Source organism: Centroberyx affinis, unplaced genomic scaffold (genome assembly GCF_046629955.1).
Source record: "Centroberyx affinis isolate AG114_WGS23_722 - 3 ecotype Tasmania unplaced genomic scaffold, CSIRO-AGI_Caff_v1 ptg002386l_1, whole genome shotgun sequence".
Classification (NCBI taxonomy): Eukaryota; Metazoa; Chordata; class Actinopteri; order Beryciformes; family Berycidae; genus Centroberyx; species Centroberyx affinis.
In genome coordinates, this window is record NW_027280641.1 from 287,818 (window position 1) to 311,454 (window position 23,637).

The 23,637-nt window shown below is 42.8% G+C and overlaps 1 pseudogene; it reads right to left on the bottom strand.

The window, feature by feature from the left end:
- Window positions 1-239: 239 nt before the first annotated feature.
- On the bottom strand, window positions 240-13,733 carry LOC139656140 (fibulin-1-like; annotated as a pseudogene).
- Window positions 13,734-23,637: the final 9,904 nt, after the last annotated feature.

A 23,637-nucleotide genomic window follows, 5' to 3' on the forward strand; every position in this document is an offset into this window, starting at 1 on the left:
GTACAGTAAGATGGTTCACATCATAATCAGTGTTATTGAAAGCACGTTCATACATAAAGTATTTGATTATCAAATGAAGCGTTTTGCATCTATTCTCCCAAAACCGACCAGATGGAGCACATATCAAACAGTTCCACAGGTTCACCACCTGGGCCTGGACAAAATGTATTTTACTGTGTTGTATTGCCAATGCAACATTTTCATCCACATGTTAACTCACACACAACCCGTTTCGCAGCTCAGAACCAGAACTCAGAGATGAAGACGTGGATAACAACGATGTTGCGGTGGGAAATGACTCCTGACTTGACATAGTTCATGGTCACCTCCACCACAAGGTCCCTGGGGCCAATGATGGATTTCACCTGCCGGACTACACCTGAGGGACGACGCAGATTAGGATTAGTGACTGAAAGATATCAGAAAATGTAATATACACAAATCATTTATGCCATTTTGTGAAGGATTTTAGCATCTAACAGTACCATGAGTGCATACATTTTAGTTAGGGTGGGAAAGAAACCTCTAACCCTGGCATAATGCATCATGCAGAGGTCAAATTACACTGCAAATGTGACCAAGAACCAATGGATTCAAGGGCCACTGCAAAGTCTAGTATAGTGGTTCTCAACCTTTTTGGCTTGTGACCCCTTACACCTCACAGGCTACATATACAGAGTGGACAGTTCAACCAGGGAATGATTTCCCTTTTTGTTTGATTATCAGAGGAGGCCTAGAGGCTGAAAACTATTCAGTATTTCACAAGAAAAAAATAAAAATTAGAGAAAAAACATGATAATGAATTTGTATAGTAGAAATGTGTGTTTTCCTATCCCATACTTCATCTCACAACCCCCAAAAAGTATCTTGCGACCCCCTGGGGGGTCCCAACCCCCAGGTTGAGAACCACTGGTCTAGTACACCCAACACACACACCAACATGTACAGGCATATACACAAACACAGGTATCAGCTCCATAAAAGATGCATACATGAACACACCGACTGTCTTGTTTTAAATGAAACTCTCTCCTCTTACCCATAATCATGTCATGGTGGGAGCTCTTCACCACGTCAAAGAACTGGTCGTCTGCTGCCGCGATGTCAAAGAAAACGTCGGTGGCACCGGGGAGAGGAGCGGGGTTAGCCGGCGTCATTGTCCTCAGGAAAACTATTTCTGTTGGAAGAATTGGTTTTTAATTTCATATCAGTCTAATGGTCTCATACAAGCAAACCACAAATTACATTTGGTTCTTCAAATCAGATATTTATGATATGATTAAACAATTGTTCTGTGGGTTGAGATGCATTACTGAAACTGATGTGCTGTGTCGGGCGCTGTTTGGAATGTTTTATGACAATGAGGTTGCAAATGATTTAAAAATTGTGATTGCTTTACATGCTACTGAGTCAGTTAAATGATATGATACAGAATACTGTACAATATAATATCATACCAGCATCACAGACACACACACGCACATAAATGCACACAAACACATGCAGATACAAATACACACATGCATGTGTGCACACACAACCGGGCACAGACCATCAGTGAGTTGGGTCATCTTTGGGCACAACATTATACACTGAATGTACAAAATATTAGGGACATATTCCTGATATTGAGTTGCAGCCTCTTTTGCACAATCCACATCTCAGTTGTCTCAAAGTTTAAAAATCCTTCTCTAACTCATCTGTTTCTCTTTATCTACATCTCCCCTTTGTGATTGGTATAGATTTAATAAGGGAAATCACTAAGGAATAATGGCTTTTACCTGGATTCACCTAATCAGTTTACTTCATGAAAAGAGTAAGTGTCCACTGTCCCTAATACTTTGTACATTCAGTGTTATGTCCTAATTCACATTGAGTCCAGGTAATTGACTGATGGAAGCCAAAGCCACCAAGCCTCTTACACTCCTCGCTAGACTGAAGGACGCTGCACACACATTCAAAACCTATTTCTAATAAACTCTAGTCATTCCAGCTTGTCTTACCCTCTGGTGTACTGAAGTCTCTGAAGGTGGGCAGAGAGAGGACGGTGTGGGTGATGAGGTGGACGGGGTCGACAGCACAGCCGATGTCACTGGGTTGACAGGCCTTTATACAACGCACACTGAATGAGCCATCGTTCCTGGGTCTGACAGAGAGAGACAGGGGGGAAAGAGAAGGAGGCAAAGGGCATGGAGATGGGGAGATAAAGACAGAGAAAGAGAAAGGGAGAGAAAAGCGAGATTTAGGATGCATACTGAGGGAAAAGACAGGTAAGAGAAATGAGAGGTAGATGTACACTAAGTTGATGCATGTGTTACAAAAAACAAGTGAATCATACACAGAATTTGTTCAAGAAGCATGAATTCTTATTTCAACCTCCAAGGAGTACCCCAACATTCATATGAAAAGATTTTCACCAACACTGCATAGTTGAGCAAGAATCTGGCAACACCTGAATAGTCCCATAGACCTCCATGGTTAATCAGGGGACCAGTGCCTTAAAAAGAGGCCAAACCCTGGAATCATGTTAGTGAGGGTTCCCCCCGATGTGAAGACAGTGGAGCTTTCAACATCCACTCGGATACTGCCGAGGGAATGGAGCCATGTAATTAGCAGCAAGCAGGTGAGTCCAAGTTGGTCGCTAAGCCTGAGGCCAAAGCCACAGAGATGATTGTGCGGTATCCCACACCAGTGCAACGCCACAAAGGAAAGGAAAAGTGGAGGGGAGTGTATAAACCGAAAGACGGCATAAAAGATTGAATGTCATTTGACGTGATCCAATGAGAAGATCACGGGACAGAGAGAAGCGAGCCACACTATTAAGCAGGAAAAACATCCAAACTCTAAATACTAATCATCTATATCAAGCGTCTTTGCATTTCCATACAACTATATAACTCTATAAAGTGTCTTTCCAAAATGAGACCTCTACCATTCAAAAACAGTTACACCTACTCCTAACAAATTACAGATACTATAAAATATTATGTTTCACTAGAAAATTAACTCCTCATATGGAGGAGACAGATCAAACGTTTTGAGTGAATCGCACTCATCTATCTTTAACATCGCTGCATTTCCAAACGGCTCTATATGCACTAAACCCCAAAAACCATAAAGCGGAAAGATCTGAACACTGGAAAATTTGTCTGGCTGCATTTATCTAGCTGACCAACACGGCTACTGGTCTTTTGGTATCATTTACAGCAGATTAACTGATAACCACCCAATACCAACACTAAAAGCACCATCCATCATGTGAGCTGTAATGCTGCTCCACCACTAATTGAGACCCCATACTGGCTGGGCCCCAGGTGCCCATAAATAAATGACACGCTTATTTTTCTTGCTATCCACTAAAGCGAGGCATCTTTGATCCTACGGTAAGTCAGTTTGGCACAGATCATAGGAAAAATTGATTTCAACGGTTATTAATGACCACAGCAGAAGAAGCACATGAGTACTGGCAAAAACCATTGGCGGTGCGTGCATTGGTATTCAGTCTAAGGAAGTAAAAAGTCGTATTTAAATGTCATTTTTTAATTGCAAACACACAGAAATTATACAAAAAGTGAAGCTTCCAGACAGACTTGAGGTAGAGTGAGCAGCCACCAATGCACTTGAAGAATCCTGTCATGGTGATGATCTTAAACAGTTAATGAGCCCCATCTAGTGGCAAATGTAAGTCAAAACACCCATGACTAATATCTACTGCTACATCATATCCTAAAATAAATAACAAATACAATAAAAGGCATAGAGACTTAAAGGCTGAGTTTAGGACCAGCCACCTCCCAAAACCAAGAAAAACACCTGAGGACGCACGGTACAGTAACATCCTTACTGGCCATTTTGACATTTTGTCTTATCATCCCATAATATTCCAGGTCCACCTTGGTTTACACCATTTAAAATTCGCAAACACTTCTAATATGGCAGTATTCTTGAAGGGCGGATGGGCTGGTCGTGTGTGACAAACACAGCAATCTTGGCCATGTAGAGGTGCACCGTCCCGTAGCGAATGAGCCTCATCTCCACAGTCAGAAAGAAGTCCCGGGGCTGGGACAGGGCACGGCGCAATGAGATCACTCCACCGTGGGCCTGCTTCTGCGCGCTGAAGTATCCCTCCTCGTCTCCAGAGACGATGTCGAGCAGCATGTCGTCCCCCGGCACAGAGTTGGAGGGTCCCATCCGGAAAACGTCGGCGGGGACGGGGGCGTTGGTGGGGAAGGTGATGTTGTAGAAGGAGATTCTCAACGGCAGCGAGAAACATGACACAGGGTCCCGCGTGAACTCGCAAGTTACGCGCTCGCAACGGCTGAAAGGGAAAAACGCAAGGATGGGTTCACTGGGTGTAGGGCAGAAACGGTCGCATGCATGGACAGAAGAGAGACAGGGAAAGAGGAAAGAGGACAGAGAGGCAGTGAGAGGGAGTGAGAGATGGAGAGAGGTGTGTGTGACCAACTAAAAAGCTTATATGAAGAGGTAACTGTGGGCAAACAAATTCACCTCCAAGGAAAACATGAGTCAACTAAGAGAAAGGATGCATATGAAACACAAAAGATAACCTGAGGAAGACTCTAGACTCCAGAGAGGGTACATTGCGTCATGCACAGCCAAGGGTAATCAGTCCATTCATGTCAACAGCTAGTCATAACCAGGTAACCGCTCGTCAGCTCTCACCCCTCTGCTGCTTGGCGGAAGTTTGCCGGGCATTGCAAGGACAGGCAGCGAAATCCTCCCTGCACATTGAAGCAGTTCTCAGAGACGGAGCAGGTGTGGCTCCCCACCGCGCACTCATCGATGTCTGAACACACAGGGAGAGCAACGATTAGGCGTTCAATAATATTAGCTGATCAACAAATTCAGTTTACAAGTACCATATTGTGTGCATGCTGATGATACACATGCATACAAGGGTGGACACACACTGCAGCAGTTCTGGACCGAAGCACGAAAGGTGCCTTCCCTAGTAAAGTGTCTGGGAAAAACGATCACTTCTGACCGATCAATCAATCAATTGATCAATACCAATCACACGATTACTTTTCTGAGATTTTCAAAGGACTCCCAGAGACTTGTGTAGGAGGAGAAAAGTTCTATCTATCTATCTATGTTGTTGCAATTCCTTCTGGTCACATTAGAGGTCGATAAATGCCATAGATTATTTAATGCCCCCTTAATAGTGTGGGATGTCCAAAGTGGATCTACATCTTGTCAAATCCAGCCTGACATGACAAACTTTTCACATACACATTTAACACTCACACATGAAGACGGAAAGCAAGTGAAGAGTGGAGCAACATAGTGTCAAAGTATAAACGGCTGAAAACTACAGGAGGGAAGGTTTGTTTCCTGACCTTGGCATGTGCGTCCGTTGGGGGCCAGTGTGTAGCCGGTGGGGGGGCAGATGCAGTAGAAACTCCCCGGGGCGTTGGAGCAGCGGTAGGAACACACATGACCTCCAGTAGGCAGGGCACACTCATCAATATCTGAGAGCAGACAAGAAGTCGAGGTGAATGGCTGGTCGGTATCAGCAGAAAGAGATGCCTGCTTCAAATGCAGATAACAGGAATGACACTCCCTGCCCCACGCCGCCATTGTGTCATGTCAGATTTGCCGTAAATTCAAGCTCGCGATGGGGAAAAACCATTCACATCAGCCTCCTAGTGGTAATTACACATAGGAAATGGGTGAACTTTTGTTTACTCTGATATCTCCCACTTGGCATCATGAATTGCGTAAGTGTGTCAACGCAGCTGGAAAACATGGCAGCAAACCCATCGAAGTCGGCAGTCGATTAAAAATTAAAAAAATTATCAGCTATATTCACACTAATACAATCAACTTTACTTAAAAAATGAGCAATATCCGCTGCAGTTTGTTTATGATTGATTTTAAATTCATAAATATAAAATTATTTTGGATGTGGCTATTCCAGTGAGTTAACGCTTGGCTCTAGCTTGGGGCCTTTATTTTGATGAGAGGCAGAGGAGCGACTGTCCTGTAACCGAAAAGCTATAAGTTCGACACAACAGCCAATGTGTGTCCTGTCCTTGAGCAAGACACTGAACCTCTAGCTTTTGCCTCTCGTAAGCTGCCAGTCTAACGTCTATTATGTACATACAGTGTAGAGACAGCTTCAACATAAACTGTACCTTCACATGTAATCCCATCGATGTCACTCAGCTGGTAGCCGCTGCGGCAGTAGCACTGGTAGGAGCCGTAGACGTTGGCACACTCCTGGCTGCAGGGGTTGGCCTCACACTCATTCACATCTGTCAACAAGCGGGCGTAGATAGTGTGTCTCTTTACAACTCCATATTTGTTCAGAGATTAATCTTTTGGCATTTGTATTTTAGACAGCATGCAATAGACAGAGACAGGAAAGATGGGAGAAAGAGAAAAGCTAGAGTACGTGTGCCTGGCCTAGTGAGCAACCACAGTGCTTCAAAACTCTACCTTTGCAATACAAGACACTTCTACCTGTTATGTAACAACTCAAAAATTCCTGCTGGCATCAATACAAGCTGCTGCTTCACAGTTTCCCTCTCACCACATACACTAATGCAGGGTTCTTAACCTGAGTTAGAGTTAGAGTTCACTTCCAAAACACATCCATTACATCGATTTGGGAAAAAAAATCTGAAGTTCCTCACTCAACATTACTAAAATATAGAGGAACCAGTCTATTAAGGTGTTATTATTTTGTCAATCAAATAACGCAGTAGTCAACTCTTTGATGTGGTTTCCAGTCTTTTAGCACAAATTTCTTTATCTTTTCATGAAATATTACATATTTGGGAAGCTAAATATGAAATGTGTGTTTCCAGACTTGGCCAAGGTATCCAGATTTGGCCACTGTTGTGTTAATGAAGTTACCTAGTTGTTTAAATTTTATAGTATCAGTCATTTTGTAAGAGTACATGTCACTTTATTGAACTGGTGGATATCACACATTGGAAAACTCTCAGCTGAGGACCCGAACTGAACAAATGTAGGGATCCAAAAGGAACTATGGTCCATTTTGGGTTCTAATCCATAGTTTTAGAAAATGCTGCACAAATGAAAGTCATAAGGAATGAGATTTGCATTTACCTTCACAGTTCCTGCCATCGTGGGCCAGTTCGAAGCCCGTGGAGCAGCTGCACTGGTAGGACCCCTCTGTGTTCTCACACTTGTGGGCGCAGAGTCGTCCTGGGTAATGCCTGCACTCATTGATATCTGCAGCACACAGCAGATAATACAGCAGAGGCATTATAAATTTGAGATTCTAAAATTTGCGAGAGATCCCAATACTGTCTATCTAGAAAATGAGCGCTCAGATTATGTATTGTGTTATGTTTCACTGCTTAACTTTATGAGATGCTTCCCTGTCTTGCTTGTGATATTGTATTCCAGGTATTTCAGTTTCATTTTTTCATGACCTAGGGAAAATTCCTCTCTTTCTGAAATAAGTGGGGAGTGATGACAGAGTACTGTACCTTCACACAGCTTGGTGATGCTGTTGAAGATGAAGCCAATCCTGCACTCACAACGGTATGAGCCCACCAGGTTGATGCAACCATGGTCGCCACACACATTTCCTGTACGACACTCATCCACATCTGTAGGAAAACAGAAAGAGAGTGCAAGAGAGAGGGAAAGAGAGAGATGGAAGACAGAAAGAGAGGTGCAAACACACACACACACAGAAACCAGAATTACCTCTCTTTTCCTGAGTTGAAACAGGGGAAATTGAGGTGAGATACCATGCAAACACCTCGATGTCACACACACTAAGGAAAATATGTTTATCTTGACAGGACCTACCGTCGCAACGTGTGCCATCCTGCTTGAGATGATAGCCTCGTCCACAGGTGATGGTGTTTTTGCGACAGGTGTAGGAGCCCACTGTGTTGATACAAGTCTGGCCAGGCAGGCATGGACTGGTCTGGGCCACACACTCATTAATATCTAATGAGACAAACACATGGTGAGCATAGCAACACTCAACAAGAATGAATTTATGGTCTATTGCTATTAGGGGAAGTGGGCATTACACTCTGGTTAAAAGCATCAGCTAAATGAAATGTATCAGCTAGAATTGAAATGTAAAATACGTTAAGGCTGGAATGTTTTTGGATGCATGTGACACCAAACTCACCGATACAGCTGCCTACTGCGTCCTGAATGAACCCGTCTCCACACCTCTCCCTTGGGTGGCAACGGAACGACCCTTCTGTGTTGGTGCAGACAAAGTCCTTTCCACAGTTATGGGTCCCCAAAACACACTCGTCAATATCTGGAAGGGGGCAGGGAGAAAGAATGGTTTTAGTATAAATATCCTCTGTAAAAAAAATGTAAACATATTTTACATGACACAATCATCACATCAGAGACATCATTGACATTTTGACATGGTTGACTAAAACTGAAGGGTTGGAAAGTACATTTAATATTGCATTTAATAGCAAGGACTCATTCTATCAGAGTATTTACACTTTTACTCAAGTAGAATACCTCTATCGCTCATTGCAGATCTGAATGAATGATGTGTGATTGGTTGCTCCTTTCTATCATCTATTACAGTAGCCAAGTAAGAATGAGCAAAGGAGCCCAGTCTCTCTCATAACATAGCCTAATAAAGGCTGCACAATAGTTACAAAAAATCATATATTATTATTTTGACTATTGTGACTGTGAAATGAATCGTGATACATGTGGACACAGCATTTTTTAATACTTTTTCAGTGATGTTTGGATGGGGGATGCTAAAGCTCAGAATTTGCTCCGTTTGAATAAAAAAAAAAAAAAATTCCTGTGAACGTCAGCTTGATTTGCAGGCCAGGGATTTTGCACTGCACCGCAGTAGCTGTCTGTAACGCCTTTCCCTCTATGAAAAGATTGCACACTCTTGCCATATGGAAACTACAGCAATCAGTATTGTGATTTTGATATTTTTCATCAGTGTTATATGCTTGACTTGACGTCACCTTGGCAGATGTTGTAGTCGGTGAGTTCATAGCCGGTGCCACAGCTGGTTTCCCTCTGGCAGCGGAAGGAGCCTTCTGTGTTGATACAAACCTGGCCGAGGATACAGTTGTGACTGACAGTCAGACACTCATTAACATCTGAGGAGAGAAGCATCTGATTAAGTGCAGCTCAAAAAACAGACAGGCAGCAGTCTATCCCACTTACTTACTTTTGTTCCATTTTTATGCAATTTATTTGAACAAAATTTTTTAACAAAATAATCATGCATTTTGGCTAGCAAGCTTTTATCAGAGCTCATAACATTTTTCTATGGATCATGTGATCACGCCTCAATTTCATGGTAATTATTGAATGGAAAAATCCCTATTTTGTTGAAGAAGTGGGTTGGTTGCATTGTAGAGGTTAGACCCATGGTGAAGTCATGGACTCTTCAGATTTGGATACTTACCCTCACAATTCACTCCATCCTCTTTCAGTTGATAGCCGTCATTGCAGGCACACGTACCATTACCTACACAGAGCTGGGAGCAGTTGGATTCTAAAAAGAATGAAGACAAAGACACACAGACAAATCAAGATGCAGACAAACAGATAGATACACAGGCCATCTTTAGGCACAACATCATAGTGTATATGTCCTAATTCACATAGAGTACAGGTAATTGGCTGATGGAAGATGAAGCCACCAAGGTGTTCTCCTGCGGAGGCTGGTGCTTAAGCCTCTTACAACCCTTATTAGAGCGAAGGAGATTATACATTATAAAGTTATGAAGGTGCCAAACCTCTACAGGCTCCTGTGCCCTGCGCAGGCTTTGAAGCAACACTGATTGGTGTAGGTTTTTCAGTCACTGGAGCTGGAGCTGTGGAAGAAAAACAGGCCTCTTTACAACCAAATACTGCATTTTTACAGTATAGAAAAACGAACACCCCCCGTAACAAAAGATGACACAGGTTAACTACTTTAGCATCTTGTCCCTACATGGCACAACTCGATTTCACAAAACTCTGGTGCTTTACTGTTGAAATGCTCTTATCACTCTGACCTTTGCTCTGCGTGAGCAAGACATTGATTTGCTTTCCTTCACAAATAACTGACTCAAACTCAATATGTGTGTTTTTGTAGTTCTGTGGTTCCCAAATGTTTGTGTTTTTCACCCATCTTTCTGAAGCCAGATTATACTCGCCAGCTGGGCAACAAAAGGTACAAGCCACAACAAGTCACCAGTTGGCCCTGAGTCACCATTTGGCAAGGTGTCTACAGCTTAGCCCACTGAATATCCTTGTGACCTAGTCTGTCGAACTGTCTGGCAGCAGTCTGCTCCACAGCTGCCATATCAAGGCCATTTAAGCAAGCCATTTGGGAAACAATGCTGCTCTCTGCTCCTAGCGAGGGTGCCTGCTTTGATTTGATGCACTCAATTCTGTAGCATACCAGCTCTTTTAACCCAAACACTGATACATGAGATAAACCTCAGTGAATATCAAGGTTTTGCTCTCAGTGCTAATAAAATCATGATATTTGTGGTGCTAAAAGTCATTTGGCACCTAATGTGTGCAAATAGCCAAGCAGAGTGAGTGCTTTTCAATGCCTCCTTTGAATTGAGTGTCAGAAACACCCAGCAGTCATTCTTCCATGATAGAGCAGAGTGGAATTAATCAAGGGTTATAACAAATGACTGAGGGCACTTTGTTTTCCTCTGAGCTACAGCAGCCCAGCTGGCAAAGCGGAGGTTATTTGAGTCTTGTACCTTTAGTGGTAGGTTTGGTTTCCTCTGTGTTGTTTTTGCCACAGCAGGTTTTAGCTGCGTGCTCACACTGTCTCCCCAGCAACAGACCCTCCAGCTCACAGCTCAAACCCCGGCCTGCTGCCATCAGACCCAACACACAGCAGTCACAGCACATCTACAAGAGGGAGGGAGGGGGAGAGAGAGAGAGAGAGAGAGAGAGAGAGAGAGAGAGGGTGAGGGAGACAGAGGGAAAGATGGAAAGAGAGCTGATAAGGACAGGCAGTTGACACATGCAAGTCCAAAAAGAGAAGAAATCTTATAATCATCTCAGATATGATATTCTCAGAATAATACTCATTTTATGTCCCTATAGTGTCTAGGGGTGTAGAGGTATAAGATATGGACATAGGAGAGAGGACCCACCTTGGAGACCTGGGTTTCCAATGGGTCTCCTTGGAAGAAAGGCCTCTCACAAGCCCCTTGATCTCTGGCCATGCTGATGCCGCTGGTACACAACTTTTCTCCCACAAGTGCTGCACAGCACTGCTCCTGGGCAATCCTGGACAGTTCACAGAGAGAAAGAAACAGCAGAAATTTAGCATGAAACCTAATCCAGAACAAATGTTATTTTGCTACTGTGTTGGCTCTATATGGGGAAGAAAGAAAGAGTTGAATAAGAAGCAGTGAGAAAATATGTTTACTGCATGATCACTCACAACCGATACAGTTCGTCAGCTGATGTCAAAGGATTGCGAGTGGCTTCATGTTGTGTTTCTACAACCTAGATACTTGCCATATTGACCTGTTAAAATCAATCAGTGACCTGGCTTTGACATGAAGAAAGACACTGTCACCATCAGCAGCAAGACACCTACTGCCAATCTTAAACATCACTGTGAAATGCCAATGTATATCAATACAGGAATGTGTCAAATGGTCGGTTACCTGTTTTGTGTAAGCTTTTTATAACTTTTATTGTCTTTTTATGTTTAATATGCTTTATTATGCGACTGACAACATTCTGTTTCCACCCCAGGAAGATCTATCTATCTATCTATCTATCTACGGTATCTATCTATCTATCTATCTATCTATCTATCTATCTATCTATCTATCTATCTATCTATCTATCTCTGCCTGTACTCTGCACGTTCCTTCCACCAGCCTCCATGTGTTGTCCAGGTGTTCCTCTGTTTCATCTATCACCACCTCCAGGTTCTTACAGTCAAACAGGGCCTTTTAGTGTTAAACTGCTCCAGGGGGCCACTTAGCTCCTGTACTTACCATGTAGTTAGTATGTGGCAATCCTCCCCTGCAGCAGGAAGGCTGTGGAGCGCTGAGCGGAGCTCTGTGAAGCCCCGAGGGTATTTCCTGCTTTTAAAGATACCATCGGCTCTTCAACAGACACTTAAGATCCCCACTGCTCGCCTGCTGCAGGATCCCCACACATTTTCCATTTCAAAAATCTCTACTTTCTCCAGACTTTCATTTCTTGATATGATTTGAAGATTTTAGTCACTGTTGTGTTCAATATGATGCATTGCAGATAGTCAAACTGCCCGCAACTTCACGAAAACAAATACGTGTGTATTGATGGAAATTGACCTTTCAAGACCTGGAAGCTACCAAATTTCATTTCCAGACTTCCCAGTCCTGTGCTGCAACTTATGGCATATGGCTACTTGATTACAATCCCATCATGCATTTTAAGTCTTCAACAATAAACACAGTATTACTCCAAGGGTATCCACTTGCCCTTGATGCAGCCATGGCTGTGTAAAGCTCAATGGGTAGAGCCATGCACCAACACAGCCAGAGTTAGGGGTTTCTTTCCCACTAGGGCCACCCGTGCCGAAACTGTATGCACTCATGGTACTGGATAAAGTGTCCAACAAATGGCATATGTCATATTGTTGTGTTAAATTATGTGTTGAGCCACTAGAGCAGGGGCCAACACCATATCCACAGACCCCCATTTAAACAGTTGCACCTCAAGGAAGCCCATATGAGAAGGTTTGGTTCCAAAATAAGATATCCACCATTTACAAAAATGACACCTCCCATATTGACTGCTGGCATCAAAGCTATACACATCACAGGTTAGAATTGAAGTTAGGAGTCATTTTAAGACATTTCCTTATAAAATAGTTAATTTTTCCAAGACAGAATAATTTATATTTTTCAAATATTTCCTTACTGGTAGCAATTTTTTCACCCAAATGGATACAGACTTTAACACTTTGGAATGAAACCCTTTGTTTGGTATTAATTGCAACAGTATTACTGTCTATAATTTAGATGGTGATAACAGTGAGTCATTCCTACACATGCCCTCACTGTGCTAACCCCTAGTGAGTAAAATCACAGTGAAATTGAACTATTCCTGTTTTTGCTGGGGCCTTTATCCCCCTACACGGACCCCCTGCTGGGCCCCGGACCCCACGTTGGGAACCACCGCTCCGGAGGACAAGGGCGTTGGTGAAACCAGGTGTTGCCTACCTGCAGATGTGGGAGGAGGAGATGAGGGGGAGCACTGTACAGTCTTGTCCTCCCTGGGCCCGATCCCTCCCATCCTGACAGCACTGCTCCACAGCAGGCTGCTGCAGCTCTGCACGGGGTGGGATGGTGAGATGACGTTTGGAAATAAACAGCAGAAACAAACATGTAGTGCTGTATTAAAATTGAGACTGGTTGCCAAAGAATTCCTGAATGCCGATATTATTAATTCACCTGGACGATTTAATTGAACTCGTTTCCTATACTCCCAGAAAAGCAAATAGTTTAGAGCAATCAATGAGAAATATTACTACAGTTCAGACTCTGGACTACATCTACTTAGGCTAAATGTTTCCCAAGCAAAATATCTACATTCAAACCAGCAACCCAGCCTCAGCAATTTGATCAGATTCTCCCCCCTAGTGCCAAATTTCAGCGGTGTTAAAATATATATACATAGGCTATCCAAATTATCTTACCTTGTCCATGCAGAAGTCCGTATAAGGAAAACAAAAGTATTGTCCACGGTGCCATTATTGCACTCAGTTTGGAGTGTTTTCCCCTCCGACGGTCTAAACTTTACGGCTGGATTGATTGATTAGGATGAGAGGCAGCACTGCTCGGGACTGTCTCTGCTTTCTCCTCTGACGCTCCGTCCTGAGGGAGGCGGGGAGCTGCTGGGAAAACTTTATTCAAAGCGACAGAAAGGCGACAGCGCAATTGCAAAGCCTATCTTTAAAGGGGAACGCATTATGTATTTGGGTTATTCTTTTTGGTTGTTACTCCTCAGTAATTTCCCTAAAATTCTTCATGCTATTTTGTTATTAGCTGCTTGTTAGTTTTAAGTTGTTGAGATCAAGGAAGATGCTATTATAATGGCATTAAATGTCCACCTTTTAATTTGTTCTTTGAAAGAAACGTTTTGTCGACCATCAAATGCATCAGGTGCAGCTCGATTGAATTTCTCTTAATCTTGACAAATTATGAGAAAATTATAGAAAAATGCAGTTTTAGGAGATGTAGGCTAGTAGGCCTATGTCTTTGCAGAATAACAATGTGGAAGTCAATTTCAGTGGTATACCCCTTTATAATTATGAACAGTGGTTATTAAATATGTACAAATTGAAACACTGGTGATTAAATGTATAGGCTAAAACCCATCTGAATTTGGTTGACAAGTGAAAGTTTAGTAGACATCTAAATCATAGGCGTAATGGATAGATGCAATGGGCGTCGACACATTGTCACTTCAACATCCATAGTCATTGAAATGATTTTGAATCATTATATAGATATTTTTTTAACCTATAAACGCCCAGATGGCTTCAGCCTTCTATTCAGCGTTAATCAGTGGAAAACTGCTTAGAGGGTGGAATAGAGACTGTTAGGAAAAAATCTAGAAACTTTTAAATTAAAGGTTTTCATTGCAGAGATAATGCAGTGCACACAATCTAGAGCCGTAAAATATTTCCATCCGATGCAAGCCCAGGTAGGGCGGCTCACTGGCGCCCTCTGCTGACCGGCTGCCACTAGAGAAAAGGACAGCTCGCCACCAATCACCAGTGGTGGAAAGAGTAGGCCTACTAGAATGTGCTCTAGTAGGCTGTAAGTACTGTTACTTTGCTGCTATTTTACTTAGGTAGAAGTAAAAAAAAGTAGCTAATTTAAAATGTCCTCAGAGTAAAACTTACTGAGTTACTTCTTAGAAAAGAGAACGTTGTTATGTGTGATCTTTTCCATGCAATTCTAAAAGGATGAGAGGACAGAGTTCAAACTAGATTCTTTTAATTTGAACATTTGGAAATTACAAAATAAAGTGCACAAACAAAGACAGATTACTGTGAATGGCTCCACAATTTGTCAGTTTACCACTGTCCAGTTCAAAGCCACAATATCTATCTGTAATGGACGTGAAGGCAGCTAAGTACAATACTTCAGCACCTACTTAACTACAAGTAAAAGTACACAAAAAAGCTACTCAGTTATAGTAACTGGGGTAAATGTAATTAGTTACTTCCACCCATGCCAATCACTCAGGGATTGATCACATTACTTGTCAAGCCGCATAAAGATCCACTTCTTTTAGACAACTAGCCACCCATCTGTTTGCTGATAACTGCAAGGTGATGGCCGCTCTGTTAGCCAATAGTGCTTAATCGCATGACTGACTTCATGAAGGGAAGATATATTAACTATAAGCTTGGTACTTAACATGCTCGACTATGCTGAATAGCCTACATTAGCAGTGACAGTCATGTGTTTGTTTTGATTGAATAAAACATCCATTTATTCTAAAAGCATTGGAGACATTATTTTGGTCTTGGACAGAAATTCATTGTTGCAGTCAAGACACTATACAGTGTTGGCAAGGCATCAATCAATTAGAACAGGGAACCACCTAGAGATTTGATATAAAACGGGGTAAGGTTAATCAATTTCTGTATATAGAGGGCATAACACTTAGGAACCGTTCGTTTCTTTTAAAATGGCAGATGACACTACATTAATCCTAAAAAATAGGCTACAGAAAAAGTGTGTAAAGCCACAGATGTCATCAATAGTCCTCTGATGCATGGCCTTTGTCTAATATCCTGAATTGCCAATTATTACCAGTTGGAACTTCTTCAGGTGTTCAAATTTGTGATAGGCCTGACAAAGATGAGGTGAAATCCCTTGGTACTAAATAACATGAGGCTATGTGCACATTCACCTTAACAGCAGGCTGCTCCAGGACATATATTCACAGTACACAACATGTAGTGAGGATTAACTTTTTACTGGTGAAATCCAGATTTCAAGGTTTGAAGTAAACTTCAATCAAATTGTTTCCAATAAACAAAAGAAATTAAAGAGACCTTTCAATGACAGATAAGATACTGATACCAAAGGCAGAGGGCTTGTCAACTCTGCCACCACAGCCTTAGATGTTCCTCAAAAGATATGCAGAAGTTTAGATGATCTTCTCTTAGACAGATAAGAGTCATCCTATAAAGAAATGTGTCAGTATGCATTATAGGAGGGACAGTAGCCTTAACTTTGTTGATTTTTCTACTCTCAACAGTAATAGCATATGGATGAAAATCTTTTTAAAACCCCAGCCTCTGTCTGGAATTACATTATAGACCTCTAGGTGGTGTAAATCTACCATTACTTTGTAATTATGTCATGAACAAGATTCCCATGAAGCTTGGTAATTATCACCAACAGATGCTGTCTTGTTGGTGCCTGCTGCACAGACAGAAATACTATATTTGGAACAACAAAGACATTTGATATGAATCACTCTCGTTGCAACACTAGATGGATAGAGGAATTTTACTCATTAGTACTCATTTTACCCATCATTTTCGAATTTTACCATTGTTTACCATGGTTTTAGTTTACACAACCCTAACATAGGCTACACCCATAGTGTTCCTTTGGTAAATCTTGTGATGAGACTTTGGTTCCTCTCCTCTGGGATTGTCCCTACAGAACTGGACTGATATCTCCAACCTTGTGAGAAGAAAAATCCTCCATGACTTGGACCTCTCCATGGATATTGGGTTCTTTGGACTGGGAGTGAGATAAGCATCTGCAACAACAATGAAGCTTAATTTCTTATTAACCTAATCTTACTTTTAACAGAATTTCATATGTAAATGGGGTCTTAACAATCCCACCTTAATTGCTGTGTGAAATATTCTGATTCATTCTGCAAGACTCTTCAATTTTTTGGAGGATCAGCCATCTCAGCCACTAGAGATGAGCTGTATTCCCTTCTATATCTAAAGTCTCTTCACTGCTCAAAACATCCAAAAGCTACAAAGTAATTTCCTATTTGTCAAAAATGCAATTTATTGTAATTGTCTGGGTTTTTTTTTTTTTTTTTACTACTGTCTATGTTTGTTTGTATCCGTTTTATATTGTAACTATCTCTTCCGTGGTGTTCTGTTGTAGGTTACATGTTTTGCTAAAAGAAAAAAAGAAAAAGAAAAAAAAATAGCAAAAAATATATTGCTGGCAAATCACTGGTAGACTTCTCCGTCAACGGCGGCGGGCGTCTGCCCACTCTAGTCTGGTTGGAACCTCCTTGGTCTGGTCTCGCGCATCTGTGGAGCAGGTCAAGTTTCTATGGCAACGTCTCCGACTGGTAGGAGCTAGCCGAGCTAGCTAGAAGCTCGTTGGGAGTGTTTTGTTTGACAAGGAACTCGGGAAAAAAACACGTTTTCTTAACAATGAAGCTGAAAATAGATGGACTGGCTTCTACACCTTTTATACCGAACAGCAGTTTACTCGCTCGTTACAGTGTGGCTAGCCTACACACAGCTATTATATTAATCAACAGACACGACAGCAGTGTAGCTAACTTGTTACGTGTAGTTAGGCTACTAACATTACATTAAGAAAACATTGTGATTTTTTTTTATTCAAGGAACTACGCTATACCAGGGTACACTAAACAAAGATGTAAATGATTATCATCTACAGCGATCAGTTTTTTTTATGTGAAAGACAGCATCATAATATTTGTAGTAGCCTATGTAGCCAAGGTGTAGCCCAAGCGGCCAAAACCACGGGTGAATTTTGAAGCGGTTGAAAGCTGCAGGAAGCCAAGCCTAAGTGGTTGAAAGCTGCAGTTCCTCTAACGTCCGCTACGATCGGCTCCAAAACCTCCATTCATGTCTATGGGACCACAGCTCAGCTTCTCACTCAAAATATAAAGTCAATAATTTTTTTCGACAAAAGATTATGGTCTCAGTAGATAGTTTAACTTCTTCTAATATGTGTCCGTATGACAATTTTCACAGGTCGCCGCAAGTCGCCGATCACGGACCAATAGCAGGCGGCGCTGCGGGAAACCCCGCTCTGGCTGCTCCGGCTTCAAAAAATGTCAACATTGGCTTCAAAGCGGCCCTTCGCAAACCTATGGGTGACGTCACACTCTACGTCCATCTTTTTACCGTCTATGGTGTAGCCTCGAATTGGAACTTGGAACTCAAATGCGTCAATTTGATTATTTATGACGTATGCAGTGAAAACGGCATGCAGCCTATAAATTACTGTCTTACCAGCAGGGGGGCGCATTCTGTCTGAACATACAGACAGGATAAGTCATGGATAGGATAACTCATGGATAGGATAAGTTATGGATAGGATAACTCATGGACAGGATAACTCATGGAAGCAGACAGGAACACACCCATTGGACACCCTACGACCGGTAACAAGGTAAGCTAACCTAACCTTTGCACCTCAGCATAGCATGGCACTTTTATTTTGAGGGCGCCAAAAGAACGAACGCGCAACTCTCACAGCTTTGACACGCGTTTCAAGAGCTTGGCGTGTCAAAATGAAAGCTACATGCTTATGCTATTTAAGCTCCAATGTGGAGCGACGACCGTATTTAGTTGCAGTGTAGTGGCATTTAGCCCAATAGGCGACAGGCCATCTACTCAAAGACGCTCTCTAGAGGCCATCTCACGAAGCGACCTCTGACCAAGTGTTACCTGACTGAGTGAGTGACTGCCTGACCTAAATTCGGCTTGTGATGCCTTAAGGCCGTGCATCTGTGTTTTATGGTTGTAAGACAAGTGTCGACAAGTGTCTTACGAAAAGTGTCGGACGACACTGAGGCACGCACACACATTGGTGTCATCAAAGTAAAAGCTATATGCTATTTCGCTCATTGAAAGCAGAATTGGCTATAAAATAGTGAAAAAGCGATCGATTTTACAAACAAAGAAATGACAGTTTGATGAATTAGGGGATAGTTTTGTCATCATCACAGACCCATGAAATGATACAACATGATAATAATTCAGGGAGTAAGGACATACATTTTTTATTAAAATTCAGCTACTGAATTCTGTTAGCTATGTCTCTCTCTTCCCTGGTGTGTCTTCCCTGGTGTGTGTGTGTGTTTCTCATCTGGTGTTTGTCTCTCAGTCCTGGCATGTCTCTCTCTCTGCTGGTGCGTGTATCTCTCTCCACTCGTGAGAGAGAGACACATCAAATCAAATTCTGTTAGTATTGAACATATAATATCAATATAATAATTATATATTATAATAATATAATATATAGAGACACCAAGGGGGAGAGAGACACACCAGGAGAGAGAGACACACACACACCAGGGGAGAGAGAGAGACACACACACACACCAAGGGAGAGAGTGAGAGAGAGAAACCAAGAGAGAGACATACACCATTGGGGAGAGAGAGACACACCAGGCGGGAGAGAGACACACCAGGAAAGAGATACACACACACACACCAGGGGAGAGAGGGACACACCAGGAAAGAGAGAGACACACCACGAGAGAGTGAGACACCGGGGAGGGAGACAGAAACACGCACACCAGGGCAGAGAGAGAGAGACACCAGGGGAGAGAGAGAGAAACGCACACCAGGGTTGAGAGAGAGACATACACCAACATGTCCCCTGTGCCCCCCTGTATTTTGTGCCAGTGGTGAAATATTGAAAAAGAAATGTATTTTACAAACAAGCAACAGAATTGCAGTGGGATGATTTCAGGGAAAGTTTTGCTGATACTTAAATTACCTTTCTTTACCGCATCACAGCCCCACTAACTGATGATAATAATTCAGGGAGAAAGTGTATGTCTCCACCTCCCAAATGGGAAATTGTAATTATAATTGTCTCTCTCTCTCCCCTGGTGTGCGTGTCTCTGTGTCCCCCCCAGTGTCTCTCTCTCACCTGGTGTGTCTCTCTCTCCCCAATGGTGTATGTCTCTCTCCTGGTGTCTCTCTCCTGGTATCAAGCTTGATCCTTACTCCCTGAATTATTATCATGGTTGTATCATTTCATGGGTCTGTGATGATGACAAAACTATCCCCTAATTCATCAAACTGTCATTTCTTTGTAAAATCGATCGCTTTTTCACTATTTTATAGCCAATTCTGCTTTCAATGAGCGAAATAGCATATAGCTTTTACTTTGATGACACCAATGACACCTTTGTGTGTGTGTGTGTGTGTCTCCCCTGGTGTGTGTTTGTGTCTCTCTCTCCCTTGACTCCCTGACTAGAACCTTGCTTGTGTTGTACTAAACTCTCATATGTACGTCGCTTTGGATATAAGCGTCTCCCAAATGGGAAATTGTAATTGTAATTGTCTCTCTCTCTCCCTGGTGTGTGTGTCTCTGCCCCCCCCCCCCCCCCCCCCCCCCCCCCCCGGTGTCTCTCTCTCACCTGGTGTGTCTCTCTCTCCCCAATGGTGTATGTCTCTCTCCTGGTATCAAGCTTGATCCTTACTCCCTGAATTATTATCATGATTGTATCATTTCATGGGTCTGTGATGATGACAAAACTATCCCCTAATTCATCACACTGTCATTTCTTTGTAAAATCGATCGCTTTTTCACTATTTTATAGCCAATTCTGCTTTCAATGAGCAAAATAGCATATAGCTTTTACTTTGATGACACCAATGACACCTTTGTGTGTGTGTGTGTCTCCCCTGGTGTGTGTTTGTGTCTCTCTCCCCCTTCACTCCCTGACTAGAACCTTGCTTGTGTTGTACTAAACTCTCATATGTACGTCGCTTTGGATAAAAGCGTCTCCCAAATGGGAAATTGTAATTGTAATTGTCTCTCTCTCTCCCCTGGTGTGTGTGTGTCTCTGTTCCCCCCCCCCGGTGTCTCTCTCTCACCTGGTGTGTCTCTCTCTCCCCAATGGTGTATGTCTCTCTCCTGGGGTCTCTCTCCTGGTATCAAGCTTGATCCTTACTCCCTGAATTATTATCATGGTCGTATCATTTCATGGGTCTGTGATGATGACAAAACTATCCCCTAATTCATCACACTGTCATTTCTTTGTAAAATCGATCACTTTTTCACCATTTTATAGCCAATTCTGCTTTCAATGAGCGAAATAGCATATAGCTTTTACTTTGATGACACCAATGACACCAGTGTGTGTGTGTGTGTGTGTGTGTGTGTGTGTGTCTCCCCTGGTGTGTGTTTCTGTCTCTCTCTCCCTTGACCCCTGACTAGAACCTTGCTTGTGTTGTACTAAACTCTCATATGTACGTCGCTTTGGATATAAGCGTCTCCCAAATGGGAAATTGTAATTGTAATTGTCTCTCTCTCTCCCCTGGTGTGTGTGTCTCTGCCCCCCCCCCCGGTGTCTCTCTCTCACCTGGTGTGTCTCTCTCTCCCCAATGGTGTATGTCTCTCTCCTGGTGTCTCTCTCCTGGTTTCAAGCTTGATCCTTACTTTTACTAATTATTATCATGGTTATCATGGTATCATTATCATGGTCTCTCCTGGTGTGTCTCTCTCTTTCTTGGTGTGTCCCTCTCTCCCCTGGTGTGTGTGTGTGTATCTCTTTTGTGGTGTGTCTCTCTCTCCCCAATGGTGTATTGTTCTCTCCTGGTTTCTCTCTCTCACTCTCCCCTGGTGGACGTGTCTCTCTCTCTCCCTCCCCTGGTGTCTCTCTCTCTTCACTGGTGTGTGTGTGTCTCTCTCTCCTGGTGTGTCTCTCTCCCCCCTGGTGTCTCTCTCTCCCCAGTTGTGTATGTCTCTCTCTTGGTTTCTCTCTCTCTCTCTCCCCTGGTGTGTCTCTCTCTCCCCTGGTGTGTGTGTGTGTGTGTGTGTGTGATAATAATTCAGGGAGTAAGGATATTTTATTTTCAAAACTAACAGAATTTGATTTGATGTGTCTCTCTCTCACGAGTGGAGAGAGAGACACGCACCAGCAGAGAGACAAACACCAGGAGAGAGAGAGACATGCCAGGAGTGAGAGACAAACACCAGGTGAGACACACACACACACACACACACACACACACACACACACAACACACACACAAATACCTGGGGAGAGAGACAAAGAGAGAGAGACACACACACACATATACACACACACTGGTGTCATTGGTGTCATCAAAGTAAAAGCTATATGCTATTTCGCTCATTGAAAGCAGAATTGGTTATAAAATAGTGAAAAAACTATCAATTTTACAAACAAAGAAATTACAGTGTGATGAATTAGGGGATAGTTTTGTCATCATCACAGACCCATGAAATGATACAACCATGATAATAATTCAGGGAGTAAGGATCAAGCTTGATACATTTTTTATTAAAATTCTGCTAGTGAATTCTGTTAGCTATGTTAGTATTACAATGAATACCTATCAATCCTGACACTTTCTCCCTGAATTATTATCATCAGTTAGTGGGGCTGTGATGCGGTAAAGAAAGGTAAGTTAAGTATCAGCAAAACTTTCCCCGAAATCATCCCACTGCAATTCTGTTCCTTGTTTGTAAAATAAATTTCTTTTTCAATATTTCACCACTGGCACAAAATACAGGGGGGCACAGGGGACATGTTGGTGTATGTCTCTCTCTCCCCTGGTGTGTGTGTGTCTCTCTCTCCTGGTGTGTCTCTCTCCCCCCTGGTGTCTCTCTCTCTCACCTGATGTGTGTCTCCCCAGTGGTGTATGGCTCTCTCCTGGTTTCTCTCTCACTCTCTCTCTCTCTCTCTCCCCTGGTGTGTGTTTCTCTCCCCTGGTGTGTGTGTGTGATAATAATTCAGGGAATGAGGATATTTTATTTTCAATACTAACAGAATTTGATTTGATGTGTCTCTCTCTCTCCACTCGGGAGAGAGAGAGACCAGCAGAGAGAGACGAACACTAGGAGTGAGAGACAAACACAAGGTGAGACACACACACACACACACCAGGGGAGAGAGACAGAGAGAGACACACACACACACACACCAGGGGAGAGAGAGAGACACACACACACACACACGCCAGGGCAGTGAGAGACACAAACACACAACAGGGGAGACACACACACACACACGCACACACACACACACACACACACAAATTTACACATACCTGGGGAGAGAGACAGAGAGAGAGACACACACACACTGGTGTCATTGGTGTCATCAAAGTAAAAGCTAGATGCTATTTCGCACATTGAAAGCAGAATTGTCTATAAAATAGTGAAAAAGCGATCGATTTTACAAACAAAGAAATTACAGTTTGATGAATTAGGGGATAGTTTTGTCATCATCACAGACCCATGAAATGATACCAGGTGTGAGAGACAGACACACCAGGGGAGAGAGAGACACACACACCAGGGGAGAGAGCGAGACACACCAGGGGAGAGAGACACACACACTAGGTGAGACACACACCCACACACACCAGGGGAGACACACACACACACACGCACACACACACACACACACACACACACACACACACACACACACACACACACACACACACACACAGAAGGGGAGAGACACACACACACACCACGGGTGAGAGACACACACACACATCAGGGGAGAGAGACACACACACACACACACACACATCCACCGGGGGAGAGAGACAGAGACAGAGAGACACACACACACACACACACACACCAGGGTAGAGAGAGACACACGCACACACCAGGG